The sequence below is a fragment of the Ixodes scapularis genome, unplaced genomic scaffold, assembly GCF_016920785.2.
Source record: "Ixodes scapularis isolate PalLabHiFi unplaced genomic scaffold, ASM1692078v2 PGA_scaffold3__209_contigs__length_174095766, whole genome shotgun sequence".
Lineage (NCBI taxonomy): Eukaryota > Metazoa > Arthropoda > Arachnida > Ixodida > Ixodidae > Ixodes > Ixodes scapularis.
In genome coordinates, this window is record NW_024609868.1 from 136,910,043 (window position 1) to 136,935,514 (window position 25,472).

Below are 25,472 nucleotides of genomic sequence, written 5' to 3' on the forward strand. Positions count from 1 at the left end.
GGTTCACAACACTTTGGCGTCCTTATTTAAAATGAGTTTATTAGGCACTTGATTATCCATATGATGGGCATCTGCCGAATTGGTCGTTGGCACTCACAAATATCGCACCCATATTTTTTTCTACGCAATGCATAGCTTTTGTAGGAGAGGTTTGGCCAGCATTCCGTAACCTCCCTGTATATTGAATTAATTTAGGTTTTGTTGGGAAGAACACTATAGTAAAAAAGATGTTTGTTTGATTTCAGGGGTATTGCAAGCATCAAGCCAGCGAGAGGTACCAATATTGTTAAGCGGCGGAAGAAGAAAAAACACTGTGCGTCATCCGCAGTTGCCAAGCTGATGCCGTCCCTGGCGGATTATGCCATTTAAACGGAAACATTCCTAAAACTTTCCCGATTTAAATAAAAAGGTATGTTCTAGAAATTTCATCTTAAAGGTCAAGCAAGGCAAAGAGAAGGAATCATTTGTATTTAATGGTATATAGGGTGGCATAAATAGCGCGGTAGGATGTCGACTGCACCAAAAAATTGGCTTCTGTGTGTAGCTAGCTCAAAATTTTCACCACAGGTGTACTCTAGTGGTGCACATTACCTTTCTACTTCAAAAGGGTAGATCCATTTCCGTAAGAAAGAAGGAAAAAAATCATTGTAGCTTCTATGGTGGGCACTGATGCAGGCAAACAAGTCACAGTGAGCGGTGAGAGCCAGATGCGAAATGGAGTATTCGCATTTCGCATAGAATGGACGACTCGTTTCGCAACGGGCGCGGGTCAAATTGGGCGATGAACTGGCTCTAACAGAGTCGATGCGACTTGCTTGTCTGTGTCGTTGGCCACCATAGAGATTTAGAGGAATAGTGTTGTTGTTTCTCACAGAAATAGAGCTATACTTAGCAAATTTACAACTTGTGCCTTTAAAATGCATGTTTGGTTAAACTTTGATCTAGGTGTGTGCAGAAGCAAATTTTTAACCAATTTACAGCCTACCACTATTTAGGCCACCCTACACTGGGTGTTTGCTTTTAGCTGCACAAAATTTTAAAAACAAGAAGTTTCATTGGGTAACTTCATTTTGCAATTAGTTACTCAACTTGGTGGGCACTACAAACAAGGCTGGTCGTACAAGTATGTGGCTAATTAACATATATTTTTAATTAACCTCTAATTAGTAAACGGAGCCATATTCTTTCCATTAGAAATTTGCTGGCCATGGTCGAAATCCACTAAATCTGTTCATAAATATTTGGGGCACGTGCATCGTTTTGACAGTCATTTAATATAAAAACTGAATCTCACAAAAAATAGGGTTGGCACCACACTGGTCATAGTCAAGGGAACCATTTAATAAGGCACGTAGTGCTTAGAATACTTAAGTTTTCAAATAGTTTTGCATACATCAATAATAATCAGTTTCAGTTAGAGACTTGCTGGGTATAGTCAGAAATCACAAGATCAGTTAATTTTAGAACGTTTGGGAGCACGTACAAAGTGGTATTTCGCAAAAGTCACCACTTTTGATGCAGGCGCAAGGCTGTCAGATCGAAAATCTGGATGATAAAACCGGAAAACATGGAGGCCGCGACACATTTGTAGGAGTCCAAGAGACAATACATGTGCTCCTAGTTTCTAAATTTGAACGATTTAGTGGTTTCTAGCAATGCTGATAGAGTTTCTAATTGTACCTATATGCTTCTTTGTCTAATAAAAGGGCTATTTAAAAAAAATATCTTGTTCCTAGTGGTCGCCAAGTCAAGTAAGCTAATGACACTTTCAAGAGTGCGCTAGTGCACGTTCCCTTCAATATTTTTCTCCATAGAAAGAATGCCAGGTATTTATTCAGGAAATGTCATTGTCAAGTGCCCAAGAGGGCAGAGTTAAGAATCGAAGTAGGCATGTTCAATAAATTCTGTTTGGTCAGCCCCAAGCGTGGCAAAGTTAAGAAATAAAACTGCAGTTTCTAATGGTATGTTGAAGAGATCCCATCTGGTCAGAGCGAAAGCGTGGCAAATGCAATAAATAAAGTGGGTATTTACAAATTGTACAATATCTCACGTTTTCTTTCTTTAACAAGTTTGACGATTGCTTTGATAGCAAACATCCAGGCATTCATAAATCCAGGAAGGTGGGGAGGTGTAACTAATGGCGTGTTCCTAAAATGATCAGAGCTTTATTTCAGTCAATGCTGAATATTTGATATCACTGACATTTCTGTCCCACAGAAAAAAAAATTGTTCAAGTTGATCAGAGAAATGATACACTTAATTTGCATTTCGGTCAATTAAGAGACCCTCTAAAAATCTGCTAGCCTGCGAGCTTTTGAAGCTTACAAAACGTTGGTTGATGAGCCATTTTAGAAAACGTGTTTCTTTCACAGGTTTACAGAATACGGCCAACTGCATTCCGTATTCTGTAAGTGGGGTGCGGCCACAGTGTATAAGGGCAGGTAGGAAACTATAAGACCCTGAAATGCATTTTTGGAAAGTATAGCGTATTTATTAATCAAATAAATTATTGACATGTTCCTCACAGGCACTTAGCAATTTTTCAATAGCTATTCAAACTTATTCAAACTGTCTTCATATTCACATAGCAAAGTAAGACTCAATTCCGCCCCTGTAAAGGTATTTACTCCTACTTTGGAGACTCATATGCAGTGTCGGCTTGTCTTCCGATAAACGTAGTGCGAGTCTGTAGGCGAAACGAAAGGTAGTTGACCAATGAACTCGGAAGATGCCACTTTCTGGATATTGATGATCAGGAACTACATGCCAATCTGCCTAGTCGAAGCAAGGACTTTTATTGGACTGGAATTCATTGTCTTATTCAGCAATATAGAAAGACTGGATAATAATGGAGGCCTTGTTTAAACAAGTGTAAATTATTATTAAGAATTCGGCGATAATCGGATGGTAATGAATAAGTATATGTGATAATCTGATGGTAACGAATAAATATATGCTCTACCTTGCCAGAAAATTTGACATTACCTTCTCACTTTCTGTTGTACATGTGTCTTAGGTGCTAGTCCAGCAAAGGCGACAGACAGCAACAGCCGACTCTAAAAAACCTCCAGTATTCACACGATGTTATCTTTAGCAGGCTTGAATCACTCGAAGTTCGATCCCGAGCTCAGTGTGCTCCGTGAACGCAGCAAGACTGATTGAAAGCCTCCCGAATTTCGCTTTTCATTAATGCTGCCCACACCCGCGCTTTGTCTGTGTCGACTGTTGCTTATGTCACTTTAGTAGGACTCGGGCTTAACAAAATTTGTTTTCGATGCTCTGGAATAGTTATGTTTTATTATGTAAACTCTGTTACATATTTTTAATTGAAGTTAATTTTATTGTTACAATTTTTTTAAGTTGTCTTTTTACAAAGCTGTTGAACAGAAACTCTGTTTCTTTAAAAAAAAACAGGTTTTTGACAAAATTCAAAAATTCAAAGTTGATCTTTTTAGAGAGTTACAGAACAGTCAACCTTCCTTTTAACATAAATCATTTTTCCACGGAATGGGCAAAACGGAGATATGATTTTTTTACTCAGTTCCAAAACAGAAAATCCTTCTTTTAACAAAAGTCGGTGGTTCCAGAAGAGACACTCTTGGTCTTAAAGGGCAGCTCCGCTTATTTTCAAAAATTTTGAGATAGTGGCCGATTTTGCTTTTTGAAGCACTCAAAAACAATCCCCAATCTTTTGTTTCGCGAAAAACAAAATATTTTTCGTGTAATTTTACTCTAGCCATGATTACAAACCGAAACCGAAACGGTGGCAAAGCCGGACAACATTGTATATTCGGCATCACTGAGCATGTACACCCACGTGATATACAAGGGAAGAAGGAGCTCCCCTCTTATCAGGATCCTCCTTTGTGCCTCCTGGATTAGCACAGGCGTCGCTATTCTCCTCCCAGAAGATTATAGAAGATTAACCTGTCACTCAAAATTCTTACAAAAGCAGCTTCCCTCTCCTCCTTTTACTTGGTCTTCAAAAGTATGCGATGTAACACAAGCCGCGCTCAACGAGGCGATCGGCTTATCAGTAGTATCAATAGTCAAGCGCCGGGCCGGCCGAGCGCGTCACCCACGTCTTTCACGGCGCTGGCGCCACCCGTGCTCCCCCCCCCCCCAAAAAAAAAAAAAAAGATTGAAAAAAAAAGAAAAAAGAAGCTGTACATGCTTGATGACGTCGCGGACGTGCCGGGATGCAGCCGGGCAGTGTTGTCTGGCCCACACGTCTCATCCAAAACCAGCGGATTCGTGCTTGTCAAACTTTGACAGCGATTTTAATGAACTTCTAGGCGGAATTCTGTCGTAATATTTGCCATGGGGTTTTTGTAGATGATAACAAAGAGAACTGTATAGTTTTGCACTACTGGAAAAGAAGCGGAGTTGCCCTTTAACAAAAACCGGTTTTTCGCGAAATTTGACAAGAGAAAGTTTTTTGTTTACTGAAAAGCCGAGAACAGGAAATGCTATTATTTTAACGGAAAGTATGAAAACAGGGAAACACACGAAAACAGGATAATCGTGCAAGGGGCTTGCCAAGCTTTTTTTGTTTTTTACACAGTTACTTCTTAGAGTGCACTGTCGCCAAAAGGAAAACTTGTTACTGTGTGTTTATGAATACAAAGAAACGAAAACGTAAAGTGTGTTATTTTTCATTAGTAACGGGAACACATTCCTTTTATTTTCATGTCACTTAGGTCGGTAGCGCATTTCTTTTATTTGCGAATAACTAGTAATGCCTTCCGGCACTTTTTTTTTGTTAGCTCCTACAATACTGGCCCTGAGTCACCCCCCGTGTCGATCCAATCTATTTTGTCAGGGGCTTACTTGCCAGCCTAGTCGTTAAAATCCATTGTCTTTCTGTGGCTCCCCTTCTGCCATCTTTTTTTTTTTTTTAAGTTTCCCCAGTTGCTCCCCGCTGGCCTTCAATTTCTCTGTCGAAGCGTTGCCGTTGGCTTTTCCAGGACAACTTATCTCTTTCTTCCCGTGAATCGATTCCTCGTTCCACTCTCAATTCCCAAGATTAAGTTTTCCCCCTCTGTGATCTGCCGTTCAGGTCCCCAACACGTTCCTTTTGGCCAACACGTGACACAAGCTCGCTGTCAACGGGACTGTTCGCCTGAAGCAATATGAGACGACGAGGTACCAATGCTCCGCCGACGTGACGAAATAAGAAACAAATGAAATGAAATGTGAAAAGATAAACAGGTGAGCCCAAATCATAAAAACGCTAAGAGATCTCGCGTCTCTACGGCACACACAAACACACTGGCACGAAAGCATCCTGCTCGATCCAGTAACGTTTGTCTCACTCCCGCTTTATGCAACAAATCGGTGGAGAGCGGCTGTTGGGACTACACGTACGAACTAGGATTACCTGCGCTTAAGACCTTCGGACAGCGACTAAAATCTAAAAATTCCCTCAAATGGCACTTACGCCCCGCCAAATTGTAATCGCGCGGCTCTGAGAGTAGGTCCAAGGTTTCGGAGCACGCGAATTTTTTTTTTCTGCGGAGCGAGCCACGGGTTTAAAAGAAGGTACGCTGTTTTGGGGTAACGAAGTACCATGGGCCAGGAGCATAGTTAGAACCAAGCATAGCCTATACAGCACACGGTTTACGACAAAGCTTGAAAGAGCAGCGGAACGCTTACCGGCGCTTGCAACATTTCGTCAATTGGCTGAGCTCTACTTACGGTCGTCGGCAAGACGCTGCATCTCCCAGCTCTTAGCTATCGACTGCTGTTCTTGAGCACGTTATTCGCAAGAAAGACATACTAAACATCACTTAAACGTCTAAAACAGAAAGGAAGGTGGCTGTCAAAGCCTCCTGAGCCCCAAAGGAGGCTGATGGCTGTAGCGATGGCCTTGCGCAGTGTTCAAGGGTATATTTTGCTTTGAAAACGAAACCAAGCCACGCGATTGAGAAACTCGTTTTATTGCAAACCAGGATTACATTAAGGCCACGGTCCCACTGAATGTGGCAGTTTAGGTACTTTTTGGAAGGTCATTACTCATCTCCTTTTAAATTCTGTTTTGTGGGATTGATGTCATTCGAAAGGCAATGCATTCCTCTTTCATTTGATATCATGTATGTGTTGGTTTTTTCTGTTCATGCGGGTTTGTAGCTTTGCGAATATGATGGCGCGGACCCATACTTGCTCCGCTAGTTCATGTTTTATGAACGATCCATTAAAGATAGCACGGTTTCAATATAGCAGTTTTGTTCAGATGATGTCGAGCAGAATGTAACGATACACTTTTTTGGTATTTGCACTACTTTGTTTTTTTCCTCCCTCCAAATATTGCCCTAAAATTGACATTTTTCAGCACAAATATTTCTTTAATGACAAGCGCTAGGGCAATGAAATTAGCTACAGATGTAGTGCTTATAATTGGTAATATGCAGAAAAAACTTTAATGTTGTGTAAAATTTTTTTGTATAGATATTTTATATCAAACGTAGCACTTTTTTGTGCTTCGAGTCATGGTACTTCAAATGCCGCTGAGAAAATAATTAAGCTATGACAAAATATTTGATAAAATTTAGAGCTACAATGGTTGCCCAAGAGGTGGACGATAGCTTTTTTTCATTTTCAAAGTCATAACGCTCCAGGAGCCCTTCAAACTTACCTGTTTTTGATGCATATCTTTTTTGGACATCAAACAGATTTATTGGCATCTAACGGCAGTATTGTTAGGAATAGATATACATTGCGATGTATTAAATTTTCACAATGATCTTGCTTTGGTTTCTTAATAGGTGTAGAGCTTAGCTAATTTTAAAAACAATTAAAAACTGTTTGGGTGTTTTGTTGCGCTACCTGGCGGATGGCAGACAAACTGCTCATTTCTAGTGTTCAAAAAATTTCCGAGGGCGGCGTTGGCGTCTGTATCATTATCAATATCCGTGTCTTTTTACCTTCACATTTAAAAAATATATTGGAAGACTTACTATCGATAAATGAATGGTTTAAGTACTGGGTTCGAATAATAAATCTAAGACAAATAATTACACACGTGTAGCGTGATATAATATGTTCATAATTCGATATGATTGAAATCAATAAATAATAAAGGCGAAGAGGAAAGTAATATAATCGAGTTCACTTCCTGTCTAGAGTCACTAAATGAGCTTTAAAGTATAGGCATTCCGTTCCCCAAAATTGTTTTGGACGCCGCCATTTTGGGTCATGTTCAGAGCAAACGCAACTGCCAATCATCATGATTCAAAAGTACGACTTCCTCAGCATTAGATGCGGTGCTAGGAAGCTGATGCAATATTGCAATGCTCCGTTGCGGGTTGTTTAAACATTTCTGGGGTACGGAAAAGCGTTTCTTGTGATTTTAGATAAAGCTTCGGGTAACTGGCAACCATGATTTTAAGCCACAATATGGGCAAGTGTAGTTACTCTGAACCGCTCCCTGTTACACGAGCATCCTTATCCGTGGTTAACTCAGCTTTAACTGCTGTTACGTGGCACCACAGTTACCGCACTATGCTCTCGGACAGCTATTTCAGAAGAAGTGGAGGGCGCTCGTGCACTGCTTCGATGTGTGCTCAAGATGCTCACGCGCACGTTCGCCCATAGCTTTGACTGCATAGCCAAAGAATGTTGTCGGCCAGTATTGTGCGCTAACTGTAGCTTAGCGTAACTGCAGTTAAGTGCGCCCGTGCACAAGTGGGAACAATGAGGAAGAGGCAGGTGTCAAAAGGTAGTGGCTCGTGGAATCCACGGGGCTTACGTCATGGCCCCTCCAGGTATTACAGGTCTCTTGAACAAGAGCATGAATAGTGTCATTAAATAAGCTACGCGTCAGAGTAGCGACACTTGGCCATATTGTGGCTTAAAATCATGTTTGCCAGTTATTTGAAGCTATATCTGAAATCACAAAAAACGCTTTTCCGTCCTCAACATTTAACAGTGTGCGACAAAGCAAACAACATTACATGAGCTTTCTAACACCAAATCTAATGCTGAGGATGTCGCACTTTTAAATCATGACGATCGGCAGTTGCGCCTGCACTGCACAAGCACCGGAATGGCGGCGTTCACAACACTGGCGGGGAAGAGAGTGCCGATACTCTAAGCGCAGCTCATTTATTTGCTCTAGTTCCCGCAAAACTCCTTCTCCCTGACTGAAACTAAAACTAAATATGAATAATACACTATTATTATAGCTTATTTAGCTATAACCAACTACACATAATGAGAGGAGGAAGCGGCCGGGTAGGAGAAACGTGGGCTTTATGTGCGAACGTTCTAACCGTCTCAAAAGAGAGAACGCGCGAGCTTGCGCTGGTTTAAAAAGAGGCACCCAAAGAAAGAGGCGGCACGCTGTGCTCTTTGTTATTATGCGTCTAATTGCAAATTGTTGTGTGTATGTTTATACAGCCGGAAGTTAGTCCGCCTTAGTGGGCGTCTGACTCTCAACTGTAGATGAGCAATTTAGCCAGTGCGGTACAACCGCAAACCTGGCGTCTTTAACGTGCACCACGCAGTAGTGCTACACACGACCGCCACGCCGGTACGCTGCTCTTCCAGATCGAAACGGGCAGGGGCGGGGTGGCTTCTGCGGCGCGAGCTTTCGCTCCAAGTGCTCCGAGCTGGTGTGCGCTAAACCATGCACTCGGCCACCGACCGACCCCCCCCCCCCCCCCCCTTGTGCGTCTAATTTATATACAGGTATAAGTATTTGAAGATCGACGATGGACGTCGATCGTCTCGAGGTAATATAACGTAATAACATTATATAAATAATAAACTTGTTGAAGGACTGAACAACTAGATTTTCAATTCTTGGATTGTAATATGGCGATAGCCTATTGTACATACTTACTGTTGATGAAGAGCAATATGAGGTGACGATGTAATGATTAAATGATGAGGCTCTATAAGGACGACGACATTAGTGGGTGTCGAACCACAGCGTACAGTGCCAGACTTGTTTCAAGTATCGTGTACCCAAAGACTTTCTTCACCCGCAACAGAACATGGTAGAATCAATGAGGATGCTGCTTTACAACTGCAGTGTGCAGAAGTGCGGCTTATTCGTTAAAAGGAGGGACGAATTTCTAGCAGAATTCCCTGATTGACTACTTTGAACAAATGGCTTCGTTGACGTAAAGTGTCCCCGTTCCAAAAGATTCTTGAAGCATACTTAAACCGCAAAGGAGTATGAGGCGAAAAATAAGAAAAAGGATCCTGGTGCGAAAGGTGCAAATCACCACCATAGCTTCTACTATGAAATACAAGAGCAGTTACACAATACACAAAGAGAGTTTTGTGATTTAGTTATATTCACAGTCAAGGGCATTGATATCCAACGTATTCAGAGAGATGACACCTTCCGGTCAACCAACATTAAGCCTTTTCTACTCAAGTTTTACATGGAAGGCCCGACTTCCAATAAAATTCCTTACGTAGACGAGTTGTCCGACCGAATAAACTGCAATTAATCCCGATCTGGGAATCATTCGAACTTCGTTCGTAAGCCATGGTATCATGAGATCGAGGGGTGTGGCTCTTCGTCCGCTGAATATTGCTTCGGCGGGTGTTTTTACCGTGTAAGATGAGACCGTCGCGTGCTGCTGGAACAACAACCTGGCGATTCTTCACTGAACTGCTTCTTCCGTAAGCTTCAAAAGGGCTTTCTTTTTTTTTTTCGCAGATCATCTGTTCTGCATGCCCGTTAGTTGCAGGATGGTATGGTGCACTAATGTGATGCCTGATGCCGGTTTTTTTCTTCAAAAACTTGTTTATTTTGTTTGAAGCAAGATTTGGCGCGTTATCAGAGGAAAGTATTTTCGGTAAGGCAGAAGTAGGTAAAAGAGACCGTAGAACGTCAATGACGTGTTTGGACGTCGTGGCAGGCATCGTGTAAACTTCCAACCACTTAGAGTACGCATCGTCCATGACTCCGCAGATGCGGATACGTTTCGCCGCCCACCGATTGAATAGTGGATCGTTTTCAGTTACTGTTCATGATGGCGTTGGACTCAAGGAAGACTTCGAGTCTTTCCAGAAAGTTAGCCCAGGTGCCAGGACTTTTGTCGAAAGCGGTAAGTGTTCGAAACGTCGACAACGTCGGTAGCCACGTGTTGTGCTTGACACTGGACACTTACCATTCGCTAAGAAGAAACTTGCTTGTTAGTCTGCCATGAGTCGTCCGACATCAGGTCATCAGCGCAACACCATCTCCCGACAAAAACTCATGTGCATAGTTAGCAATCACGTGAACTTATAAATTCCCGAACGCTCATAACTTGCCGTCGCTAAACGCCGTTCATTCATAGCGTCATCACTGCAAAAAAATGTCTTCCTATTTCTTCTGATGGTTTTCATCATATTCCTCCTAAGCTGTACTTACAACACTATGTGTGTCGGCACTTCCGAAAATATTGCAACGGCGTTTGTTTTCTTGAAACCTATAATGTAACAACCTTTACCACATCTTCTGGACCCCGTGAAACACAATATTTCGTGACGTTATTTTAGTCGTCATTAAAATGGTGAGGTAAGCACCGTAAATCGCGACTTGACGTCCGCTTCCACTGGTGTCTTGGAAGATTGAGTCTACTGAGCGTGCATTCCTGCAGAAGAAATTTTCATTGATAGAATATTGACACGTCAATCACCATTTGATTCCTTCTTGGTAAGATTTGTTTCGAAAGCCCGTTACAACCACCGAACCGCATCTCCGCATACATCCGTTTGCTGGACCACGCTATTTGAGCTAGCTGAGCACAGCTGGCAGCGACGCGAGCAAGGCCACGAGGGGAACGTGATGGTGCTCGAGCCATCCCACTGTGAACCAATGTTTCGGCCACCCCACGGGTGCGTGTCGCCATCTATTGGTTGAACTAAAGCCTTGTTCAAGATGGCTGCCGTGGGACCGCAGCCTTATGTCGCTCCAATAGTAACGTAAAAATTAAAGAAATATTTATTTCACCTCAAGTTTTATCTCCGCTTTGAGTTAACCATGTTTAGCTTTTTTGTCTGAAACCAAAACTACTCTCTATTCCTTCGTCGCATTTGTGTTTATGTGTAGATGCGTGTGTGTGCGTGTATGTGTGTGTGTGTCTGTGCGCGCATATGAATGCGTTCCTTGTGGGTGTGTGTGCGTGGGCATGTGTCTGTGTGTCTGCGTTCGTGTGCGTCTGCTATGTGAGGGTGTGCGTGCGTGGTCCAAGCGTGTTTGTGCATTTTACTTAACTGTACCAGTACGAAGACCGAATGGGTGTTCCTGGAGTCTCTATTAAAGAATAAATTTTTATTAATATTATTAATATTAGGATTATAGTTATTACTTACTTAATTTCAATAACCATTAAAACAGCAGTTGTGAACCCTTTATTCAAAAAGGGACAAAAAGACAAATATATAAATTATCGAGCAATCTTTATATATGATGTCTTATGTTTGCTTATGGAAATGTAGTTGCTAATGACTATGTCAGGGTTCCTTAGCTACTTCTCGGTAATTTCACCTAGGCAATTATGCTTATTTCATGGTCTTGGTACAGTTAAACTGTTAGAAGTATATTTCGACCTGATCAATTCAGCTTTGAAAAAAATCCTCTCAGAAGCGTCCTATTTTTAGATGCTCCAAAGCCTTCTTAATTGGCCGATCACGTTATGTTGCTTCAGAAATTTCAGAAGCTGAGATTTCGCGGCACTTTCACACATTTACATATCATCTCTCAAATCTTTTGTAGGTTGCTGCTCTGAGAGTTGGTGACATCAGTAAAGAGGTGTCTCTTACCTGCGGTGTACCACAAGAATCCATAACCTCCCGCTCACTGTATAATATTTATGTCAAAAAGCTTATAGAAAATGTCCTAAAATGTCATTTTTTTTTTCATGCGGATGATAGAGTTATTGTCGTGCGTCGCACCAACTATATATTGACCGTACAAATGCTACAAGACGACATTTTCACCGTTTTGAACTGGTTTTGTGACAATTGTATCAAGATTAACGACTCAAAACTAATTCAGTATTGTTTGAAAATTCTTTAAAAAATGTAATGAAGATTTCACTGTTCATTCATACCTCTGATTGTACTTCTTATTCATATACGACGGTTTCTTATACCAATTCAGTTAAATACCTGGGCGTTTACTTTGACAGTGACCTTGCTTAGAATACCCACCTGATCTATATTTGCAGCTAACTCAGGAGTACTGCCTGAATTTTGTACATTATGAGACATCTTGCTGCGATATGTGTGCGCAGAGTAATTGCCAGCAGTTTTGCATACAGTGTTTTAAAATATGGCGTTACTATTCTTCCGATTGCCCCTTAGGATGGCAAGTACGTTTTGATAGTATTCTGTGGAACATACTGAAGGTCGTGGCGTGTAGGTGGGATCTGACCGAATGCGGAGGTATCTTTAAGTCTCTCGGTTTACCTTCCTTTCCAACGTTTTTCGTGAATACAGTTATTTGTCTCCCGTTTTGGATGGATGATTAAAACAAAAACGTATTTACGTCATCCCGAGTTCTCAGAGATAGTGCTTGCTTCCCTGTACATGGTTCCTATACCCACTACGGAGAAGCTACTCGTGAGATTTATGTCCGGAAAATATTTAATTACCTTCCCGTTGACGTTTTTACACTTAACTCAATAAAGCAACTTCAAACAATTGATTGGACTCTACCTTACCTACTAATTAGCGCTTTCTTAAATTTATTTGGACAACCTTGTTGGAACATTTTTTACCTTTAAATGTCTCAATAGTGTTTCTACCGCTCCATTGTGATTCATTTTTTCTATCCATTGCGTGTACAAAGTTACTGACTGCATCCACCGGACAACTATGATTGTTTATCTGTGTTAGTGTATCAACTTATTATGTACACGGTAAATCACTGCCTCTCCCATGCCACGTCCCACAAACCTACTATTGCATTGACGGGCCCGAAGATATAAACAAACATAAAAGCGGAATTGTTTCATTATTAACATATTGTTATTAATATTATTATTATTTCCTTGTTTCTTGAAGCGTGCCAACACTTATACCGATTGGTTGTTCCTGGACACTGTCATCAACAGTGATCGATTGATAGATTGATTATTATTATTGATATTAATTCACCTTTTTCTTTGATGACCTCGAGCTAAGGGATCACTCTCGGTAGTTCTGGCTCCATGCATCTACCATCCGCTCTACACCTCACGGAGCCCTATTAAAAATCACTCTGAGGGGACTTCAGGAATTCTTTAAAGGGCGTGAAGGGGACTTCAGGAATTCTTGCGATGTTTGAAAGGTGCACCGATATTTCCTGGTGGGTTCGTTGGCCCCGTCAAAGACTCTCCTGAAATGTCTGAAGTCCCCTTTACAATGCCTTGAAATGTCTTAAAGCCTGTCAAGAACTTTTCTAATGGGGTCGGGAAAACCTTAAGGCTTCTTGAGATGTCTGTGGGGCCACGGCCTAGGTGGAGAAAATCCATGTCGTATAATTAGAACATAGCTACGTATTGTTCACAAAGGGAAACAAATAATTATTTGGAGACTGTCGACCATATGTGTGTACTTTCAGTTTTTATTACTGCTCTTCTATCAAACACAGCTGGGCTCCTCGACCCGTCTGTCACTGGCCGGTTGTTCGGTCGCCAAGGGGGCTACGGGTACGATCGCCCCATGTGGAGAATTGACAAGGCGCGGGCCGAGTGTTGTTGGCCGAGCGGCGTTTTGAGGCGAACAAGCTTTACTTGTTGCACTAATAATAATAAAAAAGGGCAAGCCGAGAGCAGCGCGTTGCCCAAATTCAGTTACGCTGGGGAGGCTCCGAGGGCGAAGCGGCAGCGACTCGTACCGGAAACCGGTTTCCCCGCGGGGGACGGTCCCCAAAAAGGAAAAACAAATAAACAAAACCATTTTGCTTTTCACCAGAGTCGGAAGTCCTCTCTTTTTCGTCGCCGCCAGAAACACGAACAGGCAACTCAAATCCCCACCCCCCTCTTTTACAATGCCTACACACACACACTGTGCTTCTCTCCGCCCGGCAATGGGGAGAGGGTGCAATACCGCCAGTTCCGGACAGCACGCTTCTCCAATGGTCGGCGGGAGAGAGTGGTGTGAGGAAGCCGAAGAAGTCAGGAGGCCGCTATAGCCATTTTCTTTCCGCTCGTGGGCGGTTTGTTTCTCACCGCCATGGAGATCTGGAACGGACCGGTTTCCTACATCCAGAAAGGTAGGCACTGCCTTGAGGGCTCGCCCCTTTGTCTGTTTTAATCCGTGCCGTTTCTTCCTTGGTTCCGCAGGGAAAACCCCAGTTCAGCGTTGGCCTCCTTCAGCGCCGCTCGAGCGCCATCGTGTTCAGCGCATTCAAGGAGATGGTGGCTGGTGTCGGCCTACTCGCAGCAAGCCTGGCACTCGGGATCAGCGCCCCACCGCATGTAGTGCCTGCGCACCGGGATCATAGCACTGTGGATCCTGGGACAGTGGATGACGGCCGCTGTCCCGGCTTGTTACTTGCGCCTCTTCGTCCGACCGGCCTCAGAAGCATCCAGCGAGCGAAAAATACGCCGAAGACGCCGCCCCGACGACATCGTGGACGAAACCGTGACTGTGCTTGGAATTTCTACACTGTGACGGGATCTGCTTGCGAGTTCGTGGTTTTCGCTAAACGTGCTTACTGAGACTGTGTATGTGTACGTGAGGTGCACCTGCTCCGTTTTATTAGCAGAACTACCGTACATCAGAAATTTCCCCAACGGCATTGTGAGTACTTTGAAAGATATTTTTCGTTGTGATAAAGAAGTTAGTTGTTCCTATTTGATATGATCTCTTTCGTCAAGAGCTGCTTGCGCCCGGGTTTGAACAAGCATTGGTTTTTATCGTCTTTTTGAGTCTTAATACGCATGTAAAACTCAATGTCCGCAATAAATATTAAATAACGTTTTGAACTGAATTTCTGTCTATGGTCCAGAGTCACTTGGGCATCTAAAGGGTTGATGGGCTAAGGGGTTTGGGTTGAAGGGCTGTGGGGCTGGAGGGTTTTTTCTGAGGGGTATACCTGAAGGGTATGTTTGAAGGGTATTGAAGGCCTGTGAGGTCCCATAATGCTTCAAGGCTGATGGGCCCTTTAGAATTATTTTCAATCGGGAGTACCTGGCTGCAGCAGTGGGTCACCGTCATTCCACTTGGCAAGTCCCAACCACCATCTTGGAATCCCAATGATCCTACCCTCATGACTAATCAAGTTCACGGTATCGGCGACGAGAATCATCTACTCATCCAGTGCATTTTTTCTCACGGGTGAGCCTGGAACCCCTCACTTGCTGTGCATTTTCTTTTGTATCGATCTCAACTGTCTACCTCTTGTGAATCATCTTTGTCGTCTTCATCTTAATACCATGGCCGATCGTGAAATATGCGGCATTTGCTCTGAACCTGTGACGTTGGACGGCAAGATCATGAAGTTTGTTTACTGTTCTCGGCTGTCTCATTTTCGAAAGAGGTGCTCTGGAATCGACGACGGCACCTTTAAAGCATGAGCACTGTCAAGCTTGAGGAGTGGCGATGCCTCGCATGCTGTGGAGGTCCAGCGACGTCGGACGTACGCGCCGACCCTCCCTCTTCTCAACCTAAACCCACTGCATTTTTGGCGCAGCTAGAAACGGGAAAGCAGAAACTCGATCGTCTGCTATCTTGGAAGGTCACCGTTGACTCACCCCACGAACTGCACCCCAAAATGAATGCCTTATTGTCAATTAAGCAGGTGGTCGATACGATGTGCGACACAGTTAAACTTTTTCTGAACCGTTATAGGTTCAGAAAAAGTTTAAGAAAAGATCATAAAGGCGCTTCAAGCAGAAATAACTACCTTGCGGTCAGTGATATCTCACCAAGCAATTGAGATACAACATCCGAAAGCCGTCCAGAACGACTCCGAACAAGCCAGTCGCCAATGTAATGTGATATTCACAAAATGCCATTTGCTCCTCGACTAAACCTTGGCGGCATTCTCGAGGTTTTAGCTGGGCAACTACAAGTGGAAGACTTACAGCCATCACTAGTCGAGGCTGTGCATCGCCTTTTCGCAAGGTGTCCTGTCGAACCACATATTCTGGTCCGTTTTTCTTAAATTCCTACGGACGAGCGCTGGATGGCGTGTCGTGGCCGCCTGGGTTCCCTTACAAGAGAAGGATCACAACCTAAACTATACTTCAACAACACTCTCCCAGACGACAACAGAAAGCTCTTCTGGATGGCGAGAGCCAAAGGGAAAGAAAAAGGATTCATGTTTGCATATCGGCTCGCCATGGTCATATTTTTGCGAAACAAAACGTAGGGTCTTCTATACTCCGAATTACTAATGTTGCTTCTTAGGAGCAAATTATGTATACTTTATGGCCAGGTTTAACATTTTATAAACCTTCACTCGCGCTCAGAAAACTTCCAGTCAAGTTAGGGCACTTCCTTTACTTCATTTAACGTGTATGTCAGAAGTTTGAGTAGGCAATGCCCTCTAAGAAAAACGTTAGTCATCTGTGACTACCTTTCAGGTGGTAAAAAGTTGTCCCAAATATAACGACCCCCAGGGTAAAAATGACGAACCCACACGTAGTCAAAACGCAGGTAGTCAAATCTTGCCATCCCCTAAAGCAACATGGAGGCCGATTAGCGCGGCTCGAATTCCCCGGTAAGGTCTAGCGAAGAGCACGGCTTTTCGGCCGAGTGAGAGAATAGAGCGCATACCCCTATTCCACGTATTTCAAGCGCCTTCAGACACTCTAAACATCCGTCCTTAGACACCGGTACCATACCTATTAACAGGAAGGACGGCAGTGCGTGTGCCGGAATTGCCGCGATAGCCCCCGACGGCATTTCGCTAGATTGACTATTTTTGCCACCGGCAAGGAACGCTCGAAAAAAAAAAATCGCTGCACGAGGAATGGTCATGTTGATTTTATTTAACACAACGTATGCTTGTCGTCAGCGGCGATGAATCGCCGGGCACCTCCGTCGACACCAACGTGAGGCGTTCAACTCGCACCAACGCTACCCCTATGTTTTCATTTTATTTTCAAGTTTGGGTTTACCTCTACCGGTGTGTTTATTCATTCGTGCGCATATTTGCGCTGCACTTCGGAGCTCTTCGACAGAAAAGGAGCATTTAATTGGATGAGTGGCACAATAATTACGATTGTTATCGAACTGAGAAGCAGGGACGTAGAAAGGTCTTTTGACCGCAGGACAGCTGTTTGTAAATCAATAGCTACAGGACTGCTCGACACTTAGCTTATTAAATCAAAGAGCACCTTGCGCCACCTAGGAGGTGCAATAGTAACCGCTAGACGGCACTAAAAAAAAATACTCATGCACCAACTCTTACTATGTCACTACTCACTACGCATACAACTACTGATACAACACACACTCACATACACCGCCAAAATACCGAACACTCGAATACTGTTACTGGCACATACATATCAGCAGTAGAACCAGGCAAAAACAACTTTAACACAACACCTCCGCGACTCTCTACTGTAACCACCCTAGCGACCCGATTCGTCTATATGCCCTACCATATTCTGACAAGGATTAGGCAAGTGACTGCCACTCTTTACTATATGAATATAAAACGTACTTGCAAGTATTATTGGTGTACAAACGGTCTATGTATTTAAACTGGCAGGCTAGACACCTCCCTTAATCTAGCACTTCGATGGGCAACATGATATGAAAGCAAACGGCTAAAAGAACCCCTTAGAAACACAGGTCTCAACATTCATTTTAATTTTTTTAGACTTCTTATTGACTTTCCGCGATCCTACTGAATTCCTTTATAAACGCACTTTGTTTTTATTTTTGTCAAAAACTTTCAAAAGAAAAAATATTGAACTTTTTTATAGACTTATTTATAAAAAAATTAAAACTAAGTTTTAAAGACATTTTTCTGTAGGTTATTTTCCAAAAAAAATTCAAAAGGAAAAGCAATAGATTTTGTTTTGTAGACTTATTTATAAAAAAGAATAAAAAGAAGTTGTAGCGACGTTTTTTTGTAGGTTATTTTCTAAAAAATAAAAGAAAACTTATTGACATTATTTCTTTATATTATTTTATAAAAATATAAATTTTTATTATTATTCTATTTGGTGTGCGGTCGTGTGCGGCGTCCGGCATGACGGATGTTTTTTTTTTTTTACTTTTTATTGAAAATGTGTTCGCTTCTTGTTCACTCTGAATACTTTCTTTTGACTAACTTCCTGTTGATATGGTCAACAAAAAGTTTCTTGATTTTGTGTTGAAATTTTTTTATGATTTTCTTCTGCCTGAGTCAAAAGAGAAGCTATTGTTTTTCTATCAACTCTACGTTGGATCTTTTTCTGCTGACTTCCTGTTGAAAGTGTTATCAGGAATACTGCAGACGTTCTGTTCACTTCGTATTTAAATTATTCAGTTGACTTTCTGTAGCCAGTGTCAATAGAAAAGGTACAGACTTTCTGTTGACTTTTTATTGAACATAATACATCTTGACTAAATGTCAAAAGTCACTAAGTTTTTCAATAGTCTCTGACAAGTTGAGAAACGTAGGGAGGAGCTTCCGTTCTCCTGCCTCCCAACGCGAGCCTTCTATCCTTGACAACTCTTCGGTGTCTCGCGCCCCTCGAGCTCGACCGCGCAGTCAAAGCACGACGGAAGGCATGGGGCGCTTGCTGGAGGCCAGGCATTCGAAAAGCACGCCCTGACGTTCTCACTTTGTAAATGACTATTGTGACATTATTGACCCTATTCAACTAGTAAAGAAGAGCAAAATTACTATTTTAAATTGGAGCAATCGCCTTGACTGGCTTCGACCTGAGTGATGCTATGCAGAGAAGCGATAACATTTGTTCTATGAGCCGTTTTTGTGGATGTTGTTTTAGCGACTACACCGAATTATTATTAGTTGTACCAATGCTTTTTAGTAAGAGATAGAGTCCACAAACTTGGAAACACTGCCTTCCCTTTGACAGACTTTCGAGGAAGAGATCGAATACTTGGAAACTTAGTAAGTGCTGAGGTGGTCACCGGCCAAATGATTACCTTCAATATGTAGGCCATATAAGGCTATGGTGCTGGCAATAGGACTGTGATTCTGGTGTTGAGTTCTTCGTGGTGTTTGTGTTTGTTAACAATGCTTATTTGTGGGATGTGTGTATACCAAATAGGACACTGTTTCCTAACAAAATAAAAAAATATATAATACAAAGTTTAGTGTTTTTTTTCAACGTTATTCTGCGGTTCTGTCAAAAGGAATTCAACAAAATTTATGTAAGATGGAATTCAAAAAATGTATGTAAGAATGAATTCTAAACAATTTAAGTGGCCATTTTAACTACGAGTTAAATAAGTTGTGAAAACACTCTAAAAAACATCAAAACAGCTTAAAAATATATTCAATACGATTCCAGAAAATTTTCAACGAAAAATTGATAAGAATTTAACCACAGATATTTGTAAGGGACGCCACACAGCATGCTCCCGATCATTTTTGGTTTCAGAGTCACGCAGTGATAAGCTTACTAAAGCCATGTTACCTCATGGCCGTTCCGCGCGTGCAATAGACCGTTCCATTAGGGTCATAGCCGAGAGGGTAAAAGAGAAAAAAATGCACTCTTCCTCTCTAGCTACAGCCCGCCGAGTGGGCTGTAGCTAGCGTCCGGCTGGCGTGCAAACTCTGTTTAAAAGCGCGTCATTTTAGAACTTTCAAGCGCAGATGCGCAGATTTTGGTATGCCAGATGTCGTGTAATATTATGCTAGATAAAAAGACTCACTGGGTCAAATTGCGCTGTTACCAGCGTGCAAATAAAAAAAAAATATAGGGAAAATTGTTTCAGATTGGCCGGTCTCTTTGGCGAAAAGTAAATCCGGTGGCTGCATTTTTTTTACTGTAGAAAGTTCGTACTGGTGTAGGCCTTTAGCGACCATGAGTGGAAGTCCGAAATAATAAATAAAACGTGCTCTTCTGCCACAATACACGCAGTAGTTGAGGGTAATACTGCCGGCTGACTCAACTGCTATTTAAGTAACGGAAAAAGGATATGCTAGTTGATCATTGTGCAAACTAGTACAACAGAGAGCTCTAGGCTGATTTTGGAGTAGCCATAGCTATTCTAAGAACGCGAACCACTTCACAACGGCAGCCACGAGCGAGAGTTCGATGTTCGGTAGAGCCCGCCGATACAGCCCAAAGATGGAGAATGGCAACCTCCTGTTTTGTCGTCTGCTAGTGGAGTCGGGCGCGTGCTCTCTCTCTCGTTTTACCCCGCCGAACCCTCTGAACTTCCCGGATGTGTGGAGAGGGCGCTGCGGTCGAACAAAATGGTGCCGCCCAGAGAGCGCTAAATGGAAAGGTCTATAGCAGCAAAAGTTACAACAATATCTGCATTCTTGGGCAGTAATCGCCTAAAGGTAACATAATTCGTAGTCTTGCGTTGTTTAATTCGTTCTTGTTTTCCTTATTTCTAGCGGGAAAACGCTAGCGGCATGCTTTCCCGTGTTGACCGAGTGACCGAAGAGTTGCCCTGCTTGCTCCACTTAAAAAAAATAGAAAAGAAAAGAAAAAAAAAATCTAGATGAAAACTATGCACACACAAAAAAAGATATTGGGGTATAATATATATAAAAAGTAGCATAGCCGAGATTTTGCTTTCTTTTTTTTATGAGCAAAACGTTAGCCTTTCCCAAGCATGGGGACACTTCATATAAACCATGTATTAAGCTTAAAACGTTAGGGTATTACAACCAAACCTATACTGTCGATACATATATATATGTAAAGTGGTTATAATGGACACATAGTGTTCAGGTGACAATTGATTGTATTCTTTTAATTTCCAAACCTGATTTACAATTTCATATTGAAAATATTTTTCGTTAAAAAAATAATTAAACGTCGTAAGACAATCTTGAAGGTACTTTTGAATCGTTTTTCAAATGAAATTTGAAAAAAAGGCCTTTTCCAGCACTGGTCTATTTAACTATAATAATTGTGGTAATGATACTTTTTGAAGCCAGAAACAAACTTGCGCCTGTCTTATTGACTGGCACCTTTGAATATGAAACAAACCAATGAACTTACACGAAAATAAGCAACATTTAACCAAAAACAATGTTATGTATGCATTACAAACATATTAATTAATCAAAATATGCAGCACCAGTCATTTGACCATTAAAAAAATATCTGAACATATGTATAACACAAAAAGGAATATGATTTACACCAGAAAGATACTGGGCCATAAAACCAAAGTTTCAACAATAACAAATATGAGGGGGTACTCAAAAGTAAGTGGAATAAATTTCAGGAGGCCAGGTGTTCGTAGTACCAGCATACGCCTCTAGCAGCGCTGAGCGGCATCCTTCCCGAGTCAGTTTGCTGACCGGTGTGGTCTGCTAAGGATCTAGCGGCATGTCGTGAATTTTTCCCCCAAGCGCTTCAAAAACATTTTCCGTTTTTTGCAATGTCTTACTTGAAGGACCTTACACATTTACAAAACGATTTCCTTTCAAGGCTTTTCATGCGAGTGAACAGAAAAAAAGACACACTGGGCGAGCGAAGTCCTGAGAATACGGGAGTTGGAGAAGTGGTGTCATGCCTTTTTTTACTAAAAAAATTGTTGTACTGACAGGGCAGTGTCTGCTGGGGCATTGTTTTGATGGAACCATCATTCCCCCTTCCCATCACATCGAAGTGTTTGTGCCTTCCTGAGTTTCGCAAGTGTCGCCAAATTCCCAGGTAAAACACCTGATTAGCAGATTTACCAACAGGAAAAAACTCGGAGTGTACAATGCCTAAATTTTTCGATGTATTAACAGTTGAGGAGGTTCAGGGTCGCCCTGAACGAGGTTGGTTGTCGATCAATATTTCACTGGCTTTAAAGCGAGAAAAGCACTCGTAGACTTAAGATTTCTTATTGGCATCTTCTTTGTAAGCTCTCTGAAACATTACAAGAGTTTGCGGCAGTTTTTCCTAAAACAAGATTTCATGGCCGCATTATGTTCCTTAATATCAAACATCGCAAAAAAAACAACGATTTTGAGGCGCTTCGAGAAAAAATATTACAACAGACAATGCCATTCGGAAAACTCACTCTGAAGGGGTGCTGCTAAACACTACTAGCTGAAGAAGCTGGTACTAAATACGGCCCGCCTTTCAGAAATTCATTCCGGTTACATTTGCATCCACCCTGTTATCATTCACTGTGCCAAAAGATTTCGATATATGCCATGTTTAAAAAAAAAAGATAGCAACCAGTCAAATAGGCTCGATGGACCTTATTGAAAATTGCTTGGTGATCTGACAACACTGACAGCGTCGTCATTTCAATGTTGGCAAGCGACGTCGGAGGCATCGGAGAGAGCCGTACTGGGAGTGTGCGATAGCGCAGCACCTTTGTTTTCCGCCTTCTGACCATGAAATGTGGGGTAACAGCTTAAACAACCTACCGCTACTGTATGATGAAACTCTAGGAGGCCTCTGCACGCTGGCAACAACCTCGTCGAAGCTATGCAGCAAGTCCTACGCCTTCGCTGTGGAAGCTTACACACTGCGGGTTCTCGCCAACGTATGAATAGGCCTCCGAAAGTTTTGTCAGACAGGTGCAGTAAGTTGTATAAAATGTTCGTCCATGTTCCATGGTCGGAAGCCAACCAACACAGCTGCCGCGCCATCGCACACTGCCCGTGCGGTTGTGTCCAATGCCTCCACTGTGCTTGAGTTCCGAACACGCTTGCTAACATTAAAATACCGGCGCTCTCAGTGTTGTCAGACTAACAAGCAATTTCGCGTCAGGTTTATTGAGATGAGGCAATTTTCTCTGTACCATAAAGCAACATCGGCCAGAGTATGTGCCCAAACAATGGCGGATTTCGATAATTGGTGCTGCAGCTACCATACTCCGTTCACCTCTAAGCTGAGACTATAGTGGAAGTTATGTCCTCGTTGAACCAGTTATACATTTCTGTTTTTTCTCGTCATCACGCTCCCGCCCATAACCATACTCACGCGCAAAGAGCGGGGTCAGGTTATAAGAGCACTAATGGGAATGGTCGTAGTCATTATGGAGCAGCTATTTTAGCAGCCAAAAGTTTCTTTTGTAGAAGCAAAAAGAGCTCTGGAGCATAAATGCAGACTTCATTTTTATTTTTATCACCGGAAATGTGAGGAGGAGAGACGGCACACATTAGGAGAAAAATAAACACTAGTGTTTATTTGCATGTGAAATTACCAGACATGATAACAAGACGGCTGATGAAGGACAACGCAAACTGCCGTAAATGATTATTTTAATTACAAAATCCCACTGAACAAATGTTAAGATACAACCATTTTCAGTACCTAGATTTAAGTGTCCGTCAAGTTCTAGCGGGAAGGGGGGAGGGGGGTTGTAACAAAATTGCAATTCTTAAATCAGATAAAAACAGAACACAAAAAAGATAAAGAAAAGAGTCCATATAAGTACATACCTTCCTGTACCACGTCTGGCGCTGGAGGTGAACCTTTCCCATTAGCACGCGGATGCGCTGTGGCGAAGCTAACACGCAAAATCGTGACACCTAGTTCAAAACGGTCGCTTCACTGCGGTACACTCTATACGGTGAGAAGCGCACTGAACAAAGCTAACTAACACAACAGAAAAGACCACGAGACTTATTGCGAAACTTCCGAGTACTGTCAGTGCTTGGTGCGAAATGAAATCTAGTAGTACGTTATTTGAGGCGATTATCGAAAGTCCTGAAAACCGGTACTAGCCTACCCTAACGATCTGGTCCAGTAGTAAAGCCTGCAGCTGTTATATTTGGCGCAAGTGGCGAAGCAATTACATCACTGGGTGATAAAAGGGAGACGGCTGATTGGTCTGGCAGGCATTGTAGTCGTAGCTTAAGGGTGAGGAGGGTAAAGATGGTGTACACTTTTGAAAATCGTCCATTCAAGGGTAGCTGACAAGCTGTGAGTTGCTGCAATACAAAGAGCAAGAGCGCATACTGCAATGTTCACTCGTCTCCTTTCATTTTTATGTAGCCCTCGTTCTTGCCATGGGCAACACTGGATCCCACCGCTGCCAGCATGTCGTGGTCGAGACAAATTAACGACGACAACTGGTTTATTGTATACAATACGTGGTCTTGTGGGCTGTTCAGGTGGTGGCATCGATTACATGATAAACCCCGCCTGCTAACCCTCTTTCGCGTCTTTTTTCTGGTGCGTAAGGCATGAGGTGCTGTGCTCGGTCGTGGGCTCCGGTGTTGCAAACAGCAGTTTGTGGGAGCCGAGGGTGAAAGACGAAGCCGAGGCCACGTGACAGGCGGCCCGCGGAGAAGACACGAGCTGGGGCGAGACAGTGCGAGCTGAGCGAGGCTGGTAGCAAGACAAGGAACGTCGAAGCCAAGCTGGCCTGGCCTGGCCCATAACAAACCCCGGAGCGGTCCACCAGCGAGGTCTGGAGCAAGACAGGTAGAAACGGCGTGCCCGGGCCATATGACCTGGGCTATGACGATCCCGGGGTGGTTCCGCAGCGAGACTCGGGCATTGATAGCCCGGGACAGCCAGCCTACGCAGCGCTGGCGTGGGAAAGGCGATCCGCAGGCCTGAACACGGACCCCGACTGTGAGCTCTGATCGACGGGCGACAACAAGGGCCGGCAGGCCCGGACTACCGGCTCTCAACGACGGGCAACCGAGAGGTACAGTAAACCCATTCGCTGTCTTCTCGTTGCAGTGTGTAACTCCCTGGGTGACGGGCGGAAAGTATACCGATCGGGCGGCGATTATTAATAGTAGAAGGATCTCCATAAATAACTCCCCAATTAAAATGGCGCCCAACGTGGGGCCCGTTCGGTATGCCTCTGCTTCTAATCGTCCCCAGGGTGGCCCACGGATTCGTTGAGCGGGTTCTTCACTAACGCTAACGATGCCCGTTGAGACAAAGTATGTTGGACGTTTGGTGACTTGTCTCACAGCAGAGCTCAGCAGGTGTCTCCTCGAATCGAGTACTTAAAGGTCTCGAAGGACGAGGTTGCGGACGCGCTTTCTCGGGTACCCCAGAGTAGTGGTTGCCAGGAGGTGATGCAACCGGGGGAAGACGAAGCGCGCGGTTAAGATGTAAGAAAATCGTCTTCGGAGGCAGAGGAGAGGGACGGCATGTTCGCTGGAAGGCAGGATAACGACGGGCAGGAGGGAAAACAGCCAGGACTTATTGCATATTTAGGATTTAGGCTTGGAGTGATGCGGTGAGCCAGTAAGCGCTTGTCGAGGCCCGGGGTGCAGATGGGTTTTTGTCAGTGGGTGTCGGAAAGATTGCGGGAATTGCAGTCGACACCGGGAACACTGGCGGACGAGATTGTCAGCGGGTGTTGGGTAAACTGGCGTAAATTGCAGTTGGCACCGGGAACGCTGGCAGGCGAGTTAAGGAGCAGTATGATTTGGTAACCACTGGGCCAAGACGGCTAGTTGCTGCGCGTCA